The sequence below is a fragment of the Cynoglossus semilaevis genome, chromosome 15 (genome assembly GCF_000523025.1).
Source record: "Cynoglossus semilaevis isolate Cse_v1.0 chromosome 15, Cse_v1.0, whole genome shotgun sequence".
In the NCBI taxonomy this organism is placed as follows: Eukaryota; Metazoa; Chordata; class Actinopteri; order Pleuronectiformes; family Cynoglossidae; genus Cynoglossus; species Cynoglossus semilaevis.
Window position 1 is genome coordinate 11,625,951 of NC_024321.1, and position 19,497 is coordinate 11,645,447.

The window sequence follows — 19,497 nt, forward strand, 5'->3', positions numbered from 1 at the left end:
CTCAAATAGTGTAATGCCAGCTTCGGTAGTTGTAGGGCAATCATGATCCATGATCATAACTAATCCAAGTTAATCCTGATTAACAAAGATAAATCAGATTTTCAAACTTTTTTCTGTACATCGCTTAAGCAGATACTTTGATAGCCTTAACTATAACAATTATTATACTGCACCAATGTTAGACCAAGAACAGAGTTAACCTTAACGTTTAAAATGTGATTCATATCTAAGGATCATTCTTTCTTTCTGTACCTGTACTACTACCTGTATCTTTGCACCCTATCAGTAAGATTTAGACCATAAAAGACATAGAAGTTTTTTTTGGTATCTTTGTGAGTAATTGACAAAGAACCCCCTTGAAGGAAGCACAAGACTCCAACAGTCTTTGGTGAATGTTCTTTCTATAACCCTGTCTATTACCACTTAACTTGCAAATTGAGAAAATTCCAAGAATTGTGTAATTTGTTTTCCCCATGTGTTTTTGTTCTGACCCTTCAGGAAAGTGTTGCAGATGTCAACATCGGAAAATTCTAAAATCTTGTTTTCGTCTGTATGTTTATAACAAAAAGGAACCTAGCAATTTCCTAGCAGATTTCAGAATGTACTGCATTGTTGGAAGCTACAGCGACTTTGTGATAAATGGGATTTGTATTTCTTTTTCTTTTTCTTATAAAAGAAAAACTAGGTGTGACCTACATTCACCTCTTGTATTCTTAAGAGACTATGCAGGGGCTGCCTACCAGGTGCAACTACGACTCAAATAGGTTAGTGATGTGTTGTATTTTATTTCACTCTAACCCAGCACAACTCAGTGTTTTTTTTCTCTCTTCCAGTTCATTCAAGACCTTTGTGATTTTTCTTTTGTGGAATAGAAAAAGTAGGAATTAAGAAGTTTTCTTTATCTTGCTTTATTTTTTTCACAAATTCTACAAATGGTGAGATAGGCTTTTACATACAATAAGTATGGACTAATTATGCATAAATGCGAGTTTTATATAGGCAGGGGCCACACTTTAAGTAAAGGTTGCAGACCTCAGCGCTAGCTGCACTAACAATAATTCTCATGGGCAGAAACCTTGCGCAGGTGCAACTACAGCCTACAGATCAGAGATGAAGGTGAATATAGACACACGGCTGTACAGGAAGGGCTTTAGAAAACTCAGCTGGAAGCTGGATGCAGTGGCGGAGATGGTTTCGAGCAGGGGGTCTATTAACGCTTAGGGAGCCTAGTCTGACAGCTCCTTACTCATCTGGGCCCCACAGGGAAGCTTGTTCTCCATGTGATGGTCAATACCAGTGTTCCCAGGGACACCTGGATGTGTGCTGCGATAGTCGCTCATCGTAATGATATTGCTTCATCTGGGATTTGATCTGGTGAAATCCATGAGCACCGCCTTCATCTACGCTGCTCCCCCGCCCTCTACCCCCCACTTAGGTAAGACAAAGAAAGCGACATACCTTTGAATATTAATTTAAGTAGTGTATATATAAGCATACATCAGGCTTACACAGAGTCCCTGTGTGTGCAAAGCAATATGCAGCAATCATGAGACCATCAAACACACACTCATTCTCATTATGCAAGGACTGCCGGGGGCTATCAAGGCTATAATGTTGGTGCGTGCTAGCTCAGTTTGGACACTTTATATAGTACTGCATCACTAATGAAGAAACAGAGTTGCACTAACAATGTAGCCTGATCAGCTGGCTTAATTTTAGCAAGTGGTCCCCTTAGGAGATTGATTACCATTGGTGATGTTAATGCATATCAGACTGTTAATGCAGGATCACCTATGTATTATATTTAGAGTCCGTCAGTGGTTTGGTGAAGCACATAACAGGTTTGCAAAAAACGTGAAGCCATGAAAAGAGCTAAATGTGGAATTGTGTGATATGGAGATTAGGTAAGGTGATGTTACAGTTGATAATTAAAAAATCGTCACATTTTAAGGACTACAGCAAAGCTGAATAAGCCACTGTTACTAAATAATGAATAGTTTAAGTGGAAAAAAGGGAAACAAGGGAAACTACAGGTGGGAAAAAATATTAGATTGTTAAATAAGCAGTAATTCATTGTTTACTATTGTAAGTAATATTACTGCGTAATAGTGTCCCCTTTGTAGAGTGGTTGTTGGCATATGTTGAATCACAGCAGGCAGGCCATTGGTTTGTGTCCCAGCTTAATATGAAGTGTGAGGATTATGTGATTTGGTCACTCTGACTTGAATAAAAAGATGTGAATGTAAGTGTAAATGGTTGCTGGTTATGAACTGGCAACTACTTTATATGCAGACTGAGCATTAGGTTAAATTCAGACTATAAAAAGATCAACGGCGTCAATTGTCTGCCACTGTATGTCACCTGTTAATGGGCTAAAACCGTCCTAGAGTGTATGAAACACCTTTCCGCAGTTCACCCTCCAACAACCTTGTTCAGGTGCTAAAGGATAAGAGAGAAAATATCTCAGGTTCATCACTGACTTTTTTATAATAAAGTTATTATTTCTGAAGTCCACAGTACAAGTCAGAATTATACCATGTCCATTAGTGAAATATCCCTTGCTAGAAGAATTGCCAGACAATCTATGATACCATTTAAAGCCTTTAGTGTCACTTTCAGTTTGGCAACCAGAGCTAATCGTTAGCTATAAGCAAACAGTTTAGCAAGCCAACAATAAACCAGATAACTGTTTCAGAATCAACAGATGGCCTGAAATGAAAAACAAATAAACATATAATTGCACAGCAAATATGTGTAATTTAACATACAAATGAACAATGCACAGAACAATATAGATTTTAATTTAATTATTTATACATTTATTTATAATTATGTATTCAGTCATCAACCAAAGTTATTTCTAACTTTTAACTGTGCTTATTATGTCATATTTTGTTATTAAATTCAAAATATTATTCATGAAGATCAATAAATAATATGCCCATAATTTCAATATTTTTTACATGCCTTCTGCCGATATAACAAAGGCATAACTATAAGTCATATGTACCATACAGTTTAACATGTATACTACGTGTGTGTGTGTGTGTGTAGGCATACAGTGGAAAATATAAAGGTAATATTTTACCACAAGCCAATATGGCAGCTCCCTTCTCGGAGTGAAATCAAAGGAGAGTTCATCTTTGTGTCATTCCAATCCATCTCACCGAGCAATTTTCAGAAAACTGATACGTCCGTGAATATTTGCTCCCCAACCTCACCTAGATGTGTCTAAATGGGTTGTGACAGCTGTGTGGCTATTATTGATGTCTCCGCAAAAGCATAATGAAAGTGAAATCACTCCTTAACAATAGGTGACAGCTAAACGTAGGAAACAGTTGCAGCTTTGACAGGTTAACATGCATCACGAAATTACAGCAGCGCCATACCATGACGGCAGTCATTAATGGACACAGTTGATGTTGTCAAACTTATTTTTATCCAAGACTTCTCGTTACTTGTATTTTATGTAAACTTATAATAACTAACCACTCTGTCATCCTCTGATCACATGTTCCAGGAGACATTGCCAATTTAAAACCGAGCAGGAGAGACAAATAATTAAACTTGTTTTTTTTTTTTTTTTAACAAAACTGCAAATTTGTAAAACTGGTCTGAGGCTGATGACAGTCATTAAAATTCCTGGCACCTCCATGCTTTGGTCATTGTTAATTAAGGCGGCTGTGTTCTGACTTATTGAACCCCGTAGCTCAAGGGATTTTGATGGGTTATGGAAGAGCTCAAGGAATCTGGCCCACGGCCCAAGTTGTATCCGTTTTGGTCATCTGCAGTGTTTGATGCATGGCAATTTAAATCCTCTCGTCTAATTAAATGTGATCTGCACTTGTGCTAAATGGCTTTTTTTTCCCTTGCTGAGAGATATCAGCTGTCTCTCACACAAGGTGACATTCCACTTTTCCATTATGTGGGATTATAACAGGTAGGCAGGACTTGGAGGATACAGTGCATGTAGATGGCCAGTACCACACTGGAAGTCCTTTTTCTTATTTCTAGTGAATAAGTAATGGTGATGCACGGACTGCCAGCCAGGGGGGAATCGAAGGGATTTGGAGCTTAATTCACAGCTTAGCTTCTCCATCTCTGGTGTCAGCACAATGCAAAGTTCACCGCTAAATCATTAATAAAATAATACCATCAGTCACTGCAGAGTCAATGTAAAAAATGTTGAATTCTAATACCTTTCTGGTCAGTACTTGAACTCTGGGACAGAGCAGTGTGAATAAGAAAGCTCAAGACAATTAACTCAGTCGACCAAGATGTCTAGGTGGTATAAGATAATACAATATTATAACAAAGAAATATATATATATATATATATATATATATATATACACACACATATATATATACACATATACATATATAAAGAACAACTTTTAGATGTTGAAATACTCAAAGTTACATGAAAAGATGGAAAATGGTCTCAACATGTGTATACTTTATACGTCAGAAATGTATTAACTAAGTCTAATGGTGGTGGTTGCAGATCAGAGCTCTCTTTTTAGTTTTAAATTTAAATCTTAATGTACCAAAGTTGCACTTTAAAAAGATTTTTAAAAAGCTGTATTTATCACAGTTTCTTTGACAAAGATTGGAAAATGTAAGAATTTCTTATAATGTGATGACTTCACAAAATACTGGGTTTATAGAAACAGAACACTTATCCAGATAAAATATAAATATTTATTCAATGATTAAAAACTGTAAAGACTACAAACACATATGTAAATGCTTACTGAAATCATTAACATACATAATTGAAAAAGGTTCACAATCTTTAGAATGCACTAATGTCTAATGAGATCTAAGGTGTCACCTTTGGAAGTAGGGCTGCTTGCTTTCTCTTCACCTTTTTAGCCCCGGTGTCATTTTCACACACGTTTAGCTTTGCAGAAAGTGTTGTTGTAAGCTGCTGTCGTTTCTTAACCATATGGGACCTTGCGGGGCCTCCTAATTAATGTAAAATATACTCCTGTCTTCACCATCTAACAAGCCTTTAGTGGATCAACCCACTCATCTCTATATACTTAAATTTTCATGAGGGCAGAGCGAGTCAGTCGGGACCTGCTCCCTCTAAATGGACAGTATTAACGTTGTCCTCCAATACACGTTTTATACCCTTGCTACTTGCAACCTGGCCTCTGCAGTCAAAGCTCATCAGGGGAGCATCCAGTGGCTCCAACACAGGAAGAAAAAAAAAACTGAAAACCACAAGTTGAGTTATGACAACACAAAATGGAAGAGCCTGCTGATGTTAAGACAGTTGAACAGCAATAATACTGCTGCAGCTAATGTATATATAAACTATGTTTTCGGACACCAACTTTTGAACAGTGAGTTAATTCTCCGTCTGTGCTCCAGTGACTATTCACAAGAACTCCATTCTTTTTGCTTTTATATTTAAGCTATAGTGCAGAAAAGAGACAGTAACCGAGCTCAGTCCTGCCAGCCTAGGCTTTATGTGGAAGGTTTCAAGGGTTTAGAAGCAAAGTCAATCAAAGGATCTTCACCTGATAGAGCAGGATCTCCTCTAACCTCCTCCAAGCCCTATGGGAGGTTATTGGAAGGAACCCATTGAACGCCAACAATCAGGAAATTGGCAAAGTTCGAAAGAGCACTAATGAAAAGTGTAAGTTTGTTTATAGTGGACAAGACCAAATGAGATTGGTGTTTAGATTCTTAGTGGCTTTATCTTCGCTCAGATAAAACTGGGTCAAAGTTCTGTGATTTGTTTAACACACAGGTATGTCAATTGAACGGAATAAAAGCCCAGATTCGAACCGTGAGTCGCATGGACAAAACAGGGTCAAGAAAACCTGATTAAATGACAAGTGTAGAAAAGTCTCAAAGGAAACCAGTTACCTACCTAAGTGTTACTCATTCAGATAAAATCACTTTGGTGTCTTTACAACCGCACAGAGGAATATCTGTATGGAGCTCCATAATATATATGCCGAAGTGTTTAGCTGCAGCTTTTGAGATTATGTGCTCAGAGGCAAACTCAACAAGGGAGAATGTTGTTGTTAAAGTAAGTTGACTTTGAACAGGTATAATGCCTGTCAGCTAAAAGCAGTGAGGTACTGTGCCAAATGAGAGTAGCTTTAGGAAAACAGCTCTTAGTCCCTCAGGAGCCAGGTACGATTAATGTATGACCAGATCCTGTGCGGTGTTCAAAAATACAGTAGGTTGAGTAATTTGTGAAGTTGACATCATTTGAAAGGGGTAAAACTTAGATAAGAGGAATGAGGAAGATGTACCATGGGGGTTGGTTGGCAATTCCCTTCTGTAGTAAAGGGTTGCATGAAAAAGCAGAGAGAAAAAAAAAAGAGGCTGCAGAAACTTACGCCGTTACTCAGCATCACTGAGTTTTAAAAAAAAGTAACAGCAATATGGCAGAACTCAATCTCAGTATTCCTCTGTATGTTGTGTGCTAAAGAAGAGGCTAGTCTTGGATGCTTTTATTGTTTCTTGAGCAGCAAGGTTTTTTTCGAACGCTCTGGTTCTTATCAAACTATGGTAACTGAGGTTGACTGCTTTGCTGTTGCTCGGTGTAGCAGCATGCTATCAAATCTCAAGATATTTAACCAATACTCAGTGTACCTTCATGCCACTTGTCCTGCTTTACTGCCACCTATAGGGTCCTTTCCAAAACTTGGAAAAGAAAGTAGAGAATTATTTTCCTGAGGGAATTCTTTTGTTAATCATTTTTAAATGTATCTTTTACATGAACTCTTGACTCGCACTGCTTTTTACTTTCCATGGAGTTAGTATTCATGCCGTTGGCTAGAACCATTGGTCTGAACCAGGCCAGTTACCCTTGGCCCAGATCTGCAAAATGCACGGACAATGACCCTGAACATTTGCCTTTACCTCGATACCCTCGAACTGGTTACTTTTGACACTGTGTAACTTTATTAATTAGGGCCAGTCATAAGTAGTTCATTTGAAGAGGTTGCTAAGAATAAAGTCCTAGGTTTGTCCTAGAGTCCTACTTACCTAACTTGCTTAACCTTTGGTACAACTAAAGAATACCTCCAATAGTTTTTTAGGAAGTGCTTCCCAAAGCGGGGGGGGTTGGATTCAATCTCTCATGGATCAATATGAGGAGTGTCTTTATTTTTCTGAGTTTTTCCCCCAATCTTTTATGAGCGATGGCACATTTTTATATTAAATAAATCCCACGGCACACAAGCAAACAAACATGTGACAAAAAGTACAGTTAATGAAATATATTGATGTTCAACTTTCATTTAGCTCAAAATTTACTTTGTGGGAAACGTGGGCTTGTTTAGTTGAACACAACGCTGATATACTCGCAGGACTTGAAGAAAGAAGCACAAAGTACAATTCTGAGTTGCTTTATTCGTTTCAATAGTTATTTCATGGTATTAAACTGATTAGTAGTTAATGGAGTTATCATCATGATTAACATATAAATACAGTGTAAAAGAACATATTAAAAAATGAGTGTAACGCACACAATCTTCAATACGTGCAGGCATTTGGAAAGTGTAGTTTTCAGAAGAAAGCACAGTATAATGTTGTGAGTGTTAAGTTAATGTAATAATTTGACCATCAGTAGGAATTTGCTTTTGGTTATTGAATTTCCCAACAGACACTTTTGTTGCTTTGACCTCATCAAAACAGAGGCTGAATCATTTACCTTTAAGTAAACCTTCATAAAAGAGCAGGTCTTTGTAAACCTTCCAACAGAATTCATGTATCTTGTCTGGGAACATTTAGCTCTAACACATAAGCACATCGCACTTAATCCTCCTGCCTCGAGGATGACAGAGACACATACATAATTTGTGCCCGTAAGATGACACATCATGGGCACAGGTGTCTGTGCACATTCCTCTAGAAATGTTCGAGCATAAAGCTGTGTTCGGTGCAGCTCCTGTGGAAGAGACTTTGGGCTGATGGCCCTGTCTGTTAATCAGCTTTACCTGCTGAATATATCTGGATTTGTTTCTTCTGGGTTTTTTTTTTGTTGTTGTTGTTTTTTTTGGGGGGGTGGGGGGGTTGTGCATTAGTTTAGCTTTAAAGAGTGTGAGTGGGAAAAATGCTGTGTGAAAGCCTTGCACTGCGTATACAAAGCTTTCAGTATGCCAGACACTGCAGCAAGTATTTAGATAATTAGAAGTACCAGTTTATAGAAGAGTTAAGAACAGGTGAAAAATATATAGTTAAGGGACTTAACATTGTTTTAAATTTGAAGTAGGTAAGATTTATCATGCTGACCTGTTTTTACAACAACAAAAAAGGTGGGTTTTGGCAGACATGCATGTATGATAGCTGAACATTTATGCAGCTTATTTTATGAATATATCATAACAAGATTGACAACCACTGTCTTGGAAATGTGCTGTCAGGGAGGGATGCTGTATACTTAGAATACAATGGTTACCTGATGCACAGGCTTGTTGAAAAACTAGAACTTCCACTACAATGAGGGTACTATTACATGAGGGTACTATTACTCTATAGAAATGCAATGTGGAACGTACTCAGGTCTGCACAGTAATAGTGTATGTTTGTTTTCAGCAGCTGTACATCTAACCAGAAGCACTTGTAGCTAAGAGTTCTTACCGTTGTTGCCAACTCTGAAATGAATACCCTCTCTTAGCGACCAATAGCAGCATCGACAGCCAATTGGCCACAGCAAAAAGTAACGTGAATAAACATTGTGTGTCACTCTATACAAAAACAAACTGTCTGTTCGTATTACTGCTATAATATTCAACAAGATCCCATCTAGCTACAAGGTATTACACTGATTGTTTAAAAGAGGCGCCCTAAAATAATACAGCACTTAAATATTTAAATCAAAGCAAATTTCATCCCATCACTGTGACTTTGACGGCCATTCGTTTCTCTGTGGTCAATGTCAGGCAAACAAAACTGAATTATGGGGATTAATTGTCAAGTTTAATTTGGCAACACATGAATTTTGCTAAAAATAAAACTCTTTGTTGCCTTTCAGGCTTTGATTAAACGTGTGCATACTAATAAGACAAAGTGGCCCAAGAGTCCACGGTTGATTGCAACAAACCTTTTTGATCATCCTTATGCAATTAACGATTCAAAGTACTTACTTGACACATTATATGTCTGCGATGCTCGGCGGTTATTCTCCTTCTGAAGTGTTTCTGAGACCATTTTGAAAACAAAGGGTTTGAATCAGCACATTGTGCCCAGAGAAAGGAAACAAATGTTCCTAATTCTAACAAATTGTTGCAACGCCAGTGGGCTTCTTCCCAGTGGTTCTTTTATAAATTGGGACATAATGCGGCGGTAAGTCAAAGCATCCCTCACTTTTTTTATGGGACAAACTCAATGATCTGTGTGCTGAGTGTGGGCTGGAAGACACACACACGCACACACACACAGTAGAATCAGACTCTCACAGGCACGTACAGTCTGTACACCTGCAGAATTGTAGGACTTGCTTTGCTGAAGATGGCGGGAGGGGCTATAAATGGCCCACAGCAGAACCATTCCCGGCGGGCAGATAGCGATAGTCAAGCAAGTTCAAGGTATAATCTCTGTTGGCCCATGAGGCGGACTAATGAGTGACTGGAAGAAGGGGGAGGAAGATGATTATACTTTACATACTAACCTTGGCAACTGGGCCTGTCCTTTAATGGCGGCATAATTCAGCGTTCACCTTGGGAGACTGCCACGGTTTTTGGTTTATGAGGTCACCCGGGTAACCTCAATCATTCAAGTGCATGCTCTGTCTTTGCTTCACTGACTTCCCTCAACTCACACGCAAAATCACATATATACACACACACACACACACACACTCTCACACACACACACTGCCCCTGTGTTACCGATAGTCTGCCTATGGCCACCATAAGCGGCAGAACAGGTCAAAGAAGTAATCTTCTTTTACTGTTCTTCTCTGTTTGGGATCCCTGTGCCAGGCTGACTTTTAGTTATGAGTGAGTTGATGGATATGCATAACACACAGGGTTAATATGGAAAGTTTAAAAAACAAGAAAGACAATTGAGTCAAGGATATAGGTTGTGTTTACAGACCTATAGGCTAATAGTTGTAGACTAACGCCATCATCTTTCTGTTTTGACATAAATTCACCATTTGGTTCATTTCACAGTGATAGTTTTTCCAAAAGTCTACACTGTAAAGTCAGTGTTTATGCTGCACTGATACTGTACACCAATGAGCTTCCACTGTGCATACAAAGCAACAATGATTATGATTAAGCGCAGTCATTTTAATTACTGGATTTATTGCTATGCTAGCAACAAGCTCTGCGTCACTATTTCAGCAGCCAGCCGTCTTCATGTGCTCAAGATGTGTACTGTGAACCGAGCAGACATAATTCCTCTACAGTGCAGTTAAAAACACAATCTTGCAGTAAATCCACAGATTTCCATATTTCACATTTTTGCACGTTTCCTGTGTTTAATTTATGGATTGTTTATTCTTCATGCTGTTGTGATTTTCCTGTTTTATAATCACTTTTACAGTTGCCACCCAGCACAGCTACATCTCCACCCCCAACCATCACTAATTGATACTAGATCGTATTACATATTGATCAAAACAGGCTGCGCCACGTCCGAGAATGACATCTAATTGGATGATGTATATTTCATTCGGCTTTTCTGGGATACAATACAACCCACTGATATATTAAAATATCCATTATTCATACAGAAATCCAATACATTTGACATATTTCTTTTTTTTTGTCATCTTTGGTGGCCAAGCTTTCTTCAAGAGATGCATTCATTTGACACTAATTTTCAGATCCATTGTGCAGGTGTGGCCATCTTCACTCTCATGTGTACATTATTAAAGGCCTTAAATGTGTTTCTCATGTCTTCAGCTGATTGAAATAAATTATCATGAAGCTGTAGGGAGATGTAGCCACGTAACAATGTATTAACAGCTCCTGGTGGGAAGTACAGGGTGAGCATGCTTGACTCTACAAGTATTGCCCGTATGCAGAAGTGAAAAAGCCGCTGCGTGGTGATAAAAGTGGAGTTTATGTTTCAAGAGTATGAAATCATCATTCTCACTTGTTATAATAAGCTGTAATGTGGTGCATACACTGTTCCGTACGACCAGGAGGTTAAAATGTCAAAAACAGGAATTTGAGTGATGTTTACATAATGGCAAAAAAACACTCTTTGTCTTTATTTGTTATGTTGTGAATAAAATCGCCTTCCACCCAAAATCATGATCAAAGTTTTAATTTTGAGTTTTAACGTCTGAGAGTGACTCATCTTTAATCTCGCAGGTGACTCTCCTCTCCAAAGTGTGAGCATAAATCAGGACCACTGAGGAGTTTTACTGACATCCATAAAAATGACACTGGCAGTATTTTTTGACAATGAACATACTGTGAAATGACAGTGACATTTTTGGGAAGAATTAGTGCTGATCTACCACTCGTTCTTCTGCATTCTCAATTCCTTTCAGCACTGCGTCTTGTCGGAGTTTGCCATGCAGAGTTGCTTTAATCTAAACTTTCAGCTTCTCTTCGGAAACACAGAGAAAGACAGAGAGCAGTTGTTGTGCTAAGCCAAGCAACGCTGTCACGAGCCAAAGGACACCATCGACAGGCACGTTGTCATTATTATTCACAGTTATGCTCCCAAGACAAGGGTTTCACTTTTTGTTTTTGGCCAAATTTGGGGAAAAAAAGTGAAATTGATCCAGAATTGATCGAAATGTTCGGAAAACTCTCTCATCTAATGGGAGAGTTCATTGATCTTGTAAAGTCCTAATCTATAATTGCTTCAGTGAAGTGTAGGAACAGCAGTTTCAGGTGGGTAGGTATCAGAGTAAAGAACACAGCTTGGACGATTTACAGATCTTTAAAACAAAAAAAAAAAAGACCAGAGCAGACGTCCCTCAAAGACCAGGCTCCAATGGCCACAGCTCCACAGAATCCCTGCAAAGCAGTGATATGGCTCCAACAACGAGTGTTTTCAACAAAACACTTGTTTAAAACTTGTTTTCTGCTTTAATGTAAAAACTCATCATTACAGTTTGTGCAATGGAACTGCACGACTCCAAAATCTTGTAATCCCATATTATCAGCTTTGCATTTCCATGTGTGCATACGAGCTCACCTAAGCCATCACGTCTATGTTACTTTACTGCCACCTAGTGAATACTTAAAGAGCCCTCATCTGATTTACATTTAAGTGAGTGTGTGGTTATGAAAATCTGCCTTATCGGCTGTAACGCCATAAAAAGATTTATGAGTGACAATTCAAAAAAAAAAAAAAATAGAATGTTAAGTTAAGATGCAAATAATTACAGACAATGATGTTGAATGATCAGCCAAAGGAATCCACCCATCTTCTCGCCTTATCTCTGTTCCTCTGTTCTTCCTATGCACACTTCCCATTAGTCCTTAGCCACAGCCAGGAAAAGAGCTTTCTAATGTGAAAAGCAGAGGCAGAGGCTGTGGTTTAGCCTTCAGTGAAATTGAAATTACTCAGCATAGCTTTTATTAGGCTTTTTAGTGGAGGGTTGGCTTCCTGGTGTGTCTGACAGAGTCTCATAATAATAGTCATAACACAAAAGGAGAGATTCACTGGGCAGACATAAAAGATGGAAATGAACTGGAGCGGGACAGAGGAATATATTTGGAAAAGGTCAGAGACCCTTTGTCTGCAAACAGCTGTTATCCCTCCACTAGAGCAGAGTTTTGATCCAGTGTCAGAAATAAAAAAGTACACACCAGTTTAGCAGTTTCTACAAACTGCGATAGTTAGTTGCAAGTGTTTCTGAAAAAGCCAGAGAATCAAAACTCCCAAGGAATAGAAAAAAAAAACTCACCAAGATGTGAGCATTTTGTTTCCAACCTGTCACTGCCACTTGGCGGTCCAAATATAGATTTTGTGATTTGTGGCCAACGTTTGAGTTTAACTTGACAGAACTGTCAGAAAGAAAAAGTGCATGCTGTATCTGGCTTTTACAAGAAAGCTGCTTTGGAGGAGGGTACATAATTTTATAGCTCTTTATCACTCCTGCCATCAGATTCATCATTTTCTTATTTTATCGGACAGTATAATGTGTCTCCAAAAAATCTAGATGCAGTCCTCATCTTGTACGAGTGAGTAATGACTACCCTGGGTAAGTATTGTTAAGGGACTGTTACAGCAGACCCAATGAATTGCACAGTGGGGGCTAATTGGGAGAGAGAATGAGACATAGGCATGATTGTAGCATTCTCTGGAGATGAATTTGTCTGAGACCAGGAGAAGAGCAATGCTGCCTTATCCCCACTGTGATTACTGTGTCAAAAGCAGATTACACTCATAAGCATTACTAGGTTACAGATATCATTTACTTAAATGCAACATTGCCTCACAACTCAATTACTTTCCTAAGATTAATCAGACTTCTTATTCATTCAGGTTTTCATTTTCTAAAATTGGTCTTAATAATACATGAGCTACAGAACAATACAAAGAAAGGGCGAAAATAACCATCATCCCAGCTCTGGATTTTAATGTTGCTGCAGTGATGGGCTTTATTTTGCAGGTTTAAATCAAATAAAGGACTTTAATGGATGAATTACCCTGCATTTTACTGTAAGCATATATTCTGGCAATCTATTGAACAATGACATTTGTATAGACATAATTTAATGAACATCTGGTTTTCAGAGGATGCCTAATGATTTTACATTCATCTTCCGCTAAACGGCTAAAGTGCACGCAATTATGTTTTTAATTAGCTGTGAATATGTTTCTGTCAATTGGAGTGATTCATCTCCTAAACATGAACTGTATCATGTGATTTCAGGCAGGCCACATTAGTTCCGTGTTTGGAGCCGGAATATAAATTTTGGACAAAAACTGCTGTCAATGGAATATGTGTCTCTGAAGAGAAAACTAAAAGGTTTTTATATTGTTTAGTGTCACTCCCTGCTGGTGGTGACAGGTAGATTATTCTGAAGCAATATTCATTCTGAAGCAATTTACGTCTTAACAAAAATCACTGACAAGAACAGAGAGATATTAAATCACGACCGATCTGTCAATCTACACAAATTAACACAAAGACCTCCTTTACAACTGCAGTATTTGATATCTATATTATATATATTAATCTGCAGAGAATAGAGGCCACAAATAATTACATATAAAATCATGTGAACATATATTTAAATGTATATAAACATACACACACATATATATGGTATATGTGGTATATATATATATTAATATATATATATACCATTATATACACAGACGCACAGATATTCGTATACATGTGTATATCGTCACAAGCAGCATAATAGTTTTTTTGTTTTTTTTTTCATTTTACATTGTAAGGGAATGACTGCTCTGCCTGCAGTACTGTTTATTTCTGACAACGGTGACCACATGTCCTTGAATATTTGGGGTCTTTCATACCTCATTAAAGTACACACTGCATAATTGTATTAATTAGTGTCCACAGTATCCTCTTTGTTGCAAAGTCAAAGAGAAATTGAACAAGCAATAAACTTAGCCTGCATTTGATCCATCTTTTTTAAGAATGTTTCAGGTTCAAATGCCTATAATAGATTTGTGAAACAAATATGTTAATAAAACTACTGTATAACTGTTTTTTCTGTATTATGTGCCTGAAAATAAATGACCAAATAAATCAGTGAAATACAGATTTAAACTAATATTGCCTTTGCAGAAGGTGTTCCAACTACACAAAAAATGAGCTCTAACTTTCCAGATTGCTATGAAGTAACATTTTCTGACTATTAAGTGCAACAGCCAATTCTTCTGGCTAAATCACTACTTGCTGATTAGAAATGATGAGCTTCCTCATCACCTCTCTTTGGAAAAGGTTAGGCCTCAACCCGGAGTAGAGCCAGAGACTTCTTCACTCCAGACCAAACAGAAACCTTCACAGACCTGCAGGTATTGATCCTGGGGCTCCTGGTTGCCTCAATACCAGTGTAAGGGTCTGCACTGCAGCATACTAAGCTGATGTGTAATCAATGACTCATACCACAGCTGGCCTTTGTGCAGAGGCCCGTCAAATTATACAGTGGCCATCCAGTATCTGACAGTGCGTGGTTAAAAACTGCTTTCCGAAAGAAATGACAAAGGCTCGCCATTACTCTCTTTTAAAGAAGCATGATACCATATGCTTTCATGTATATAACAACATAACCTTCTGTTCCACTCTTCAAACAAACATCAACAACCAGTGGGTTCTTCTGGGCTACTTTGATTTCTCTCCCTCTGTTAAGATGAAAAGTTTAACATTTCAAATGTCGTGTAAACAGAATAGACATATCTAGAAACAGACTCCAGCTGTGAAATGTGGCCAGTCCGTGCACTTGGCCGTTCAGAAACTCAATGGTGCCTCCTCCTCCTCTTCTTCCTCCTTCTCTTCATGTTGCTTAATATTATGCACATGCACACTCCGGGGCCAGCTTCCCAGAGCATTTAATCCACAGAGATACGATACAATGCTGAATCTTGAATCATCCATCACAATTTCTCTTTTTTTCTCCTCTCTCTCTCTCTTTCCCCCTGTTCTTTTTTCTCTCTCTCTCTTTCTGCCTTTATACAATTAGACAAGGTTTAACATTGTTTAATTTGGTACTCAGTCTTTTTTTCTGTCCATTTGTCACTTCTCTCTCCCTAAATGACAGAGCATTCCTGTTGAGTCCTAAATTATTTTAATGCACAGAATTTTCTTTCTCCTCTTCTCTCTTGTTATTTGTTTGGTGAGCGTGTGCAAGTGAAGCAAAGCATAAACAAGTAAGGAGAGTGAGGAAGCTGATTCTGAACAGGATGCAGAGTGAGTGTCTCCTTCATCTGGACACCTATCTCCAGCACCTTTTTATGCCTGTCAATGATTCATGCCACAATTGGCAACCCTGCTATCACTGAAAAAAAAAACTACTGTTGCAAGCTCAAAGTGGAGTTTAAATGTAGACAATTTAAATGTAGACAAAAGGAAAGTGAAGATCAGCACCATGGACAGTTCAACCAGGTGCATTGACATTTCCAGGAAACTGAATGGAAACAACTGCCACATACTGGACAAGAAAGGTTTAAAAAAAATCAATTAAATTATTATTGGGTGTCAACTTGCAAGGATTCATGACTGAGACAGGGAGCAATCTAAGAGAAGCACTGAGTGGACCAGCACTTGTATGTGTCAGAAGTAGTTGGAGTAGTTTCTGAGCAGTGACAAACCACAGTGCACCCCACATATGCTCTCCTTGTGGTTTCAGAAATACCTCGACAATCAACCAACATATTCATTTTGGTCAATTTTGAAAAGTTCAGTTCATTGCGAAAACCAAAAAATGAAAGTTTATAATGCCTTTTATAATGAATTGTGAACCAGTCACAAGTTAACACATTTATTTGATTATAATGTTTTGTGCTCTTCACTCAAACATTATTTCCAGGGAAAGAAATGCCCAAATGTTTTCAGGCTTTTTTCCATTCATCAGTATAAATTCCTCAATCAATGTTGTTAAGTCAACACATGCCCATCAATACAATTCTTTATCCATTACATGGTCCATTACATTGTCCCCATGGCTTCCTGACAAGCCATTAGGTAACAAAATCTTGCAAAGGAAACACAATCTTTCACATCAAAGGGCAGTCTGATTGGAGCCTTCATCACATGATGTTGCTCCACCTTCCTGTGGGTTTCACTGTGCAGTGCGGAAGACAAATGGATAGCCATTAGTAGTGTATTAATTACATGTAGAGAATTACTCTCTTCATCAATCACAGGATTTTTCCCTCCACTTGTCAAATTTAATTTGGTGACACAATGAGGGAAACCTGCACTGTTCTGTTCTCGGCTGTTAGCAGTCTGCACTGTGAAATGCTAAAATCTGCCTCTTGTTTTCTAGCTCCAATACACAGCTCTGTGCCAGCGTGCTGTGCAAAGGTTCACAAAAACACTTCACACAGAAAACACACAAATTATCATGTCAAGATAGATTAATTGCCCCGATAGCTGAAAGACTAATGATCACCACTGTCACAATGAACAGATGTGCAGGCAGCAGCGTAACTGCTTCTCATTGTGCCTCATACAGAATCGCATGTTCACCTCCACAAAAATTAATGTCAAAGTAGCCATGCGTCAAAATCCAGCTTCCTCGAATGTCTTGAAAGTCCCTTATGTCTTCTAGTCTTGTCTTTGCTGCTGGTAATAACCCTACTTCCTAATTCAATGTATCATCATGTGGTATTTCCTGTGCAGAAGGTATGGAGTGCCTTGGAAGACAAATGTACACTGATATTATACACATGCTTGTAATTTAAGTACATGACATGCACATGAACAAGCATGACTTTGTCTGTAGGTACTGGAATGGATTAGAGGAAATCATAAGAAAACTGATTGCAGGCTTTCCTCAACCTAGGGCGCACTGAGGTTAAATATTTTGTTTTTCGGTGAAGACATTCAGAGCCACTGAATGTTAGCATCAATCCAAGAAAGGCCATGTCAAAAAGAAGTGCACTAAATACACTGTTTACTTCCTTTAGCCGACCACTTTTTGATTATGGAGACTCTTAATAACAGTCCCTTAATACATAAAGTTTCAATGGATGTACATTAACATCAAGCAGTCTGCTGCAGTGGTTGGTAATGCTAAGGTAAGCAGTGAGAGGTGAGGGTGTTTTTCAACAGGCAAACGCTTAATGAGTTAATGTAAAATAATTATAGCTTAGGGCAGATGAAGCCGGTTGAAGAAAGAGGACTGTAGAAGTAGAGAAAAATAAACTTCACTTATATTTTGAGACATAATGTGACAATATGTTGACTGCATTTACATATTGTACATATACAGTATATTTTACTGATAACATAAGTCGATTGTAGTGATGAGACTAAAGTCATATTGATTTTTTTAAGCTGAATGTATGAATGAATATCAGTATATATAGAGTATATATATATACACACATCTATATGAATAAATACAGTATATATATACTGTATTTATTCATATATACAGTATATTTGACTATTGAGGTCTGTATTGTTTGTCTGGTTGTATTGTTCTCAAATAAAAGAAAGTTAATTATTGTATTTTTTTATTTTTTTTACCCATTTTCCATTATCCCTATAAATGAGCAGATATTTGGTCTTGGTGCAGCAACAGCTCTGCTGCAGTATAAGCAGAGCACTGGAAAGTCTTTGTTGGGATGAGTAACTCTGCTGTAGGCCCCGAGGCAAAAGTATGACAACAGAAGTAAGAACAAACATTCCCCCATCCTCTGAGCCTCTGCACTGCATCCTTGGCCAGTTCAGTGAATGCTCGCCCCCCTGTGGATACACCATGTGATACGATTGACACAGATTATGGATTTTGCCTGCTTAAAAATATGCTATACGGGAGTGTGAAAATGTCACGGACTGCACCCAGGCTCTGAGATTTACTGGGAATTTATAGATCACCAAATGCTGCTCTCTAAGGAACGAGAGCGGAGGAAGGTCCCTGCATGCAGCTTGTCAGAATCACCCAGCCACCCTTTCCCATTTCACCTCAAGCAAGAAGTGATATCTGGCTAATTTGCATGCACATGTATTTGCACAGATCCAATCAAACGTCAAGGTCCGGACACAATTCCAGAATTCCAACTGGAATACAAACAAGTGTTTTCACTGTAACTAATCCACACTGCCCCAGGAAGTGGAGGAGGGGTGTTAGCTTCATAACAGATAACATGAAAACCACAGGATTTTATGTGGTATGTAACAGCACGGGTCAGCTTGGTTCTTCTTAGTGCAGATGGAATGTGTCGAGCAAATGGAATGGATTAAGGCACAGCAAGGTGTGTTTTATGCACCATTCAGCTCATTGTCATATTAGCCTTTGTGTTATTACTGTATATTTGTAGAAAAAAATATCCTCCGAATTTTATCTGCAGAACAACACCCTAACAATTTCACTCCATGTTAATTCCATGCAGTGGTTCCCAACGTGGGGGGCGGGTCACCCTTCAGTGGCAAGGGGTGCAGTGATGCAAATAAATTTCAGTGTCAATATTGTCCTTTTTTAAACAAATATACACACAAGAAAATGTATTCTCTACATATATTACAAAAATGCTATGCTCTGCATACCAGCATACTGTACAAGTACCGCATGCTTAACTGGGCTACTGTGTTGCATTTCATTTCCTTTGTACAATGGGAAAAATGCAGATTTTCGACAGCAATGACAATGAAGGCAGGGGTTATCTTAAAAAAAAAGATGCTGTGGAAAAATTAAGGACTACTGGGTTGGTGGATCTTCAAATTAAAACCATGCAGTAAATACAAAATAAGTGACTTAATTAAGATGGATTAAAGGTACTTGTCTTTTTTGTCTTATTGCTTAATTTTTTTAGCAATTCAAATGAGATCAAGTAGAAACACAGGAATGCAAAAAAAGGTGAAATAAGGAATATATTGAACCCTGAATTTAAAGGGAGGCAGAG

At 38.2% G+C, this 19,497-nt stretch overlaps 1 long non-coding RNA gene across 1 annotated transcript in view; it reads right to left on the reverse strand.

Moving 5' to 3' along the window:
- LOC103391048 (uncharacterized) overlaps nt 1–19,497 on the reverse strand; it is a 57,730-nt gene that overhangs the window by 31,647 nt on the left and 6,586 nt on the right. The gene's annotated exons all lie outside the window — the stretch shown is intronic.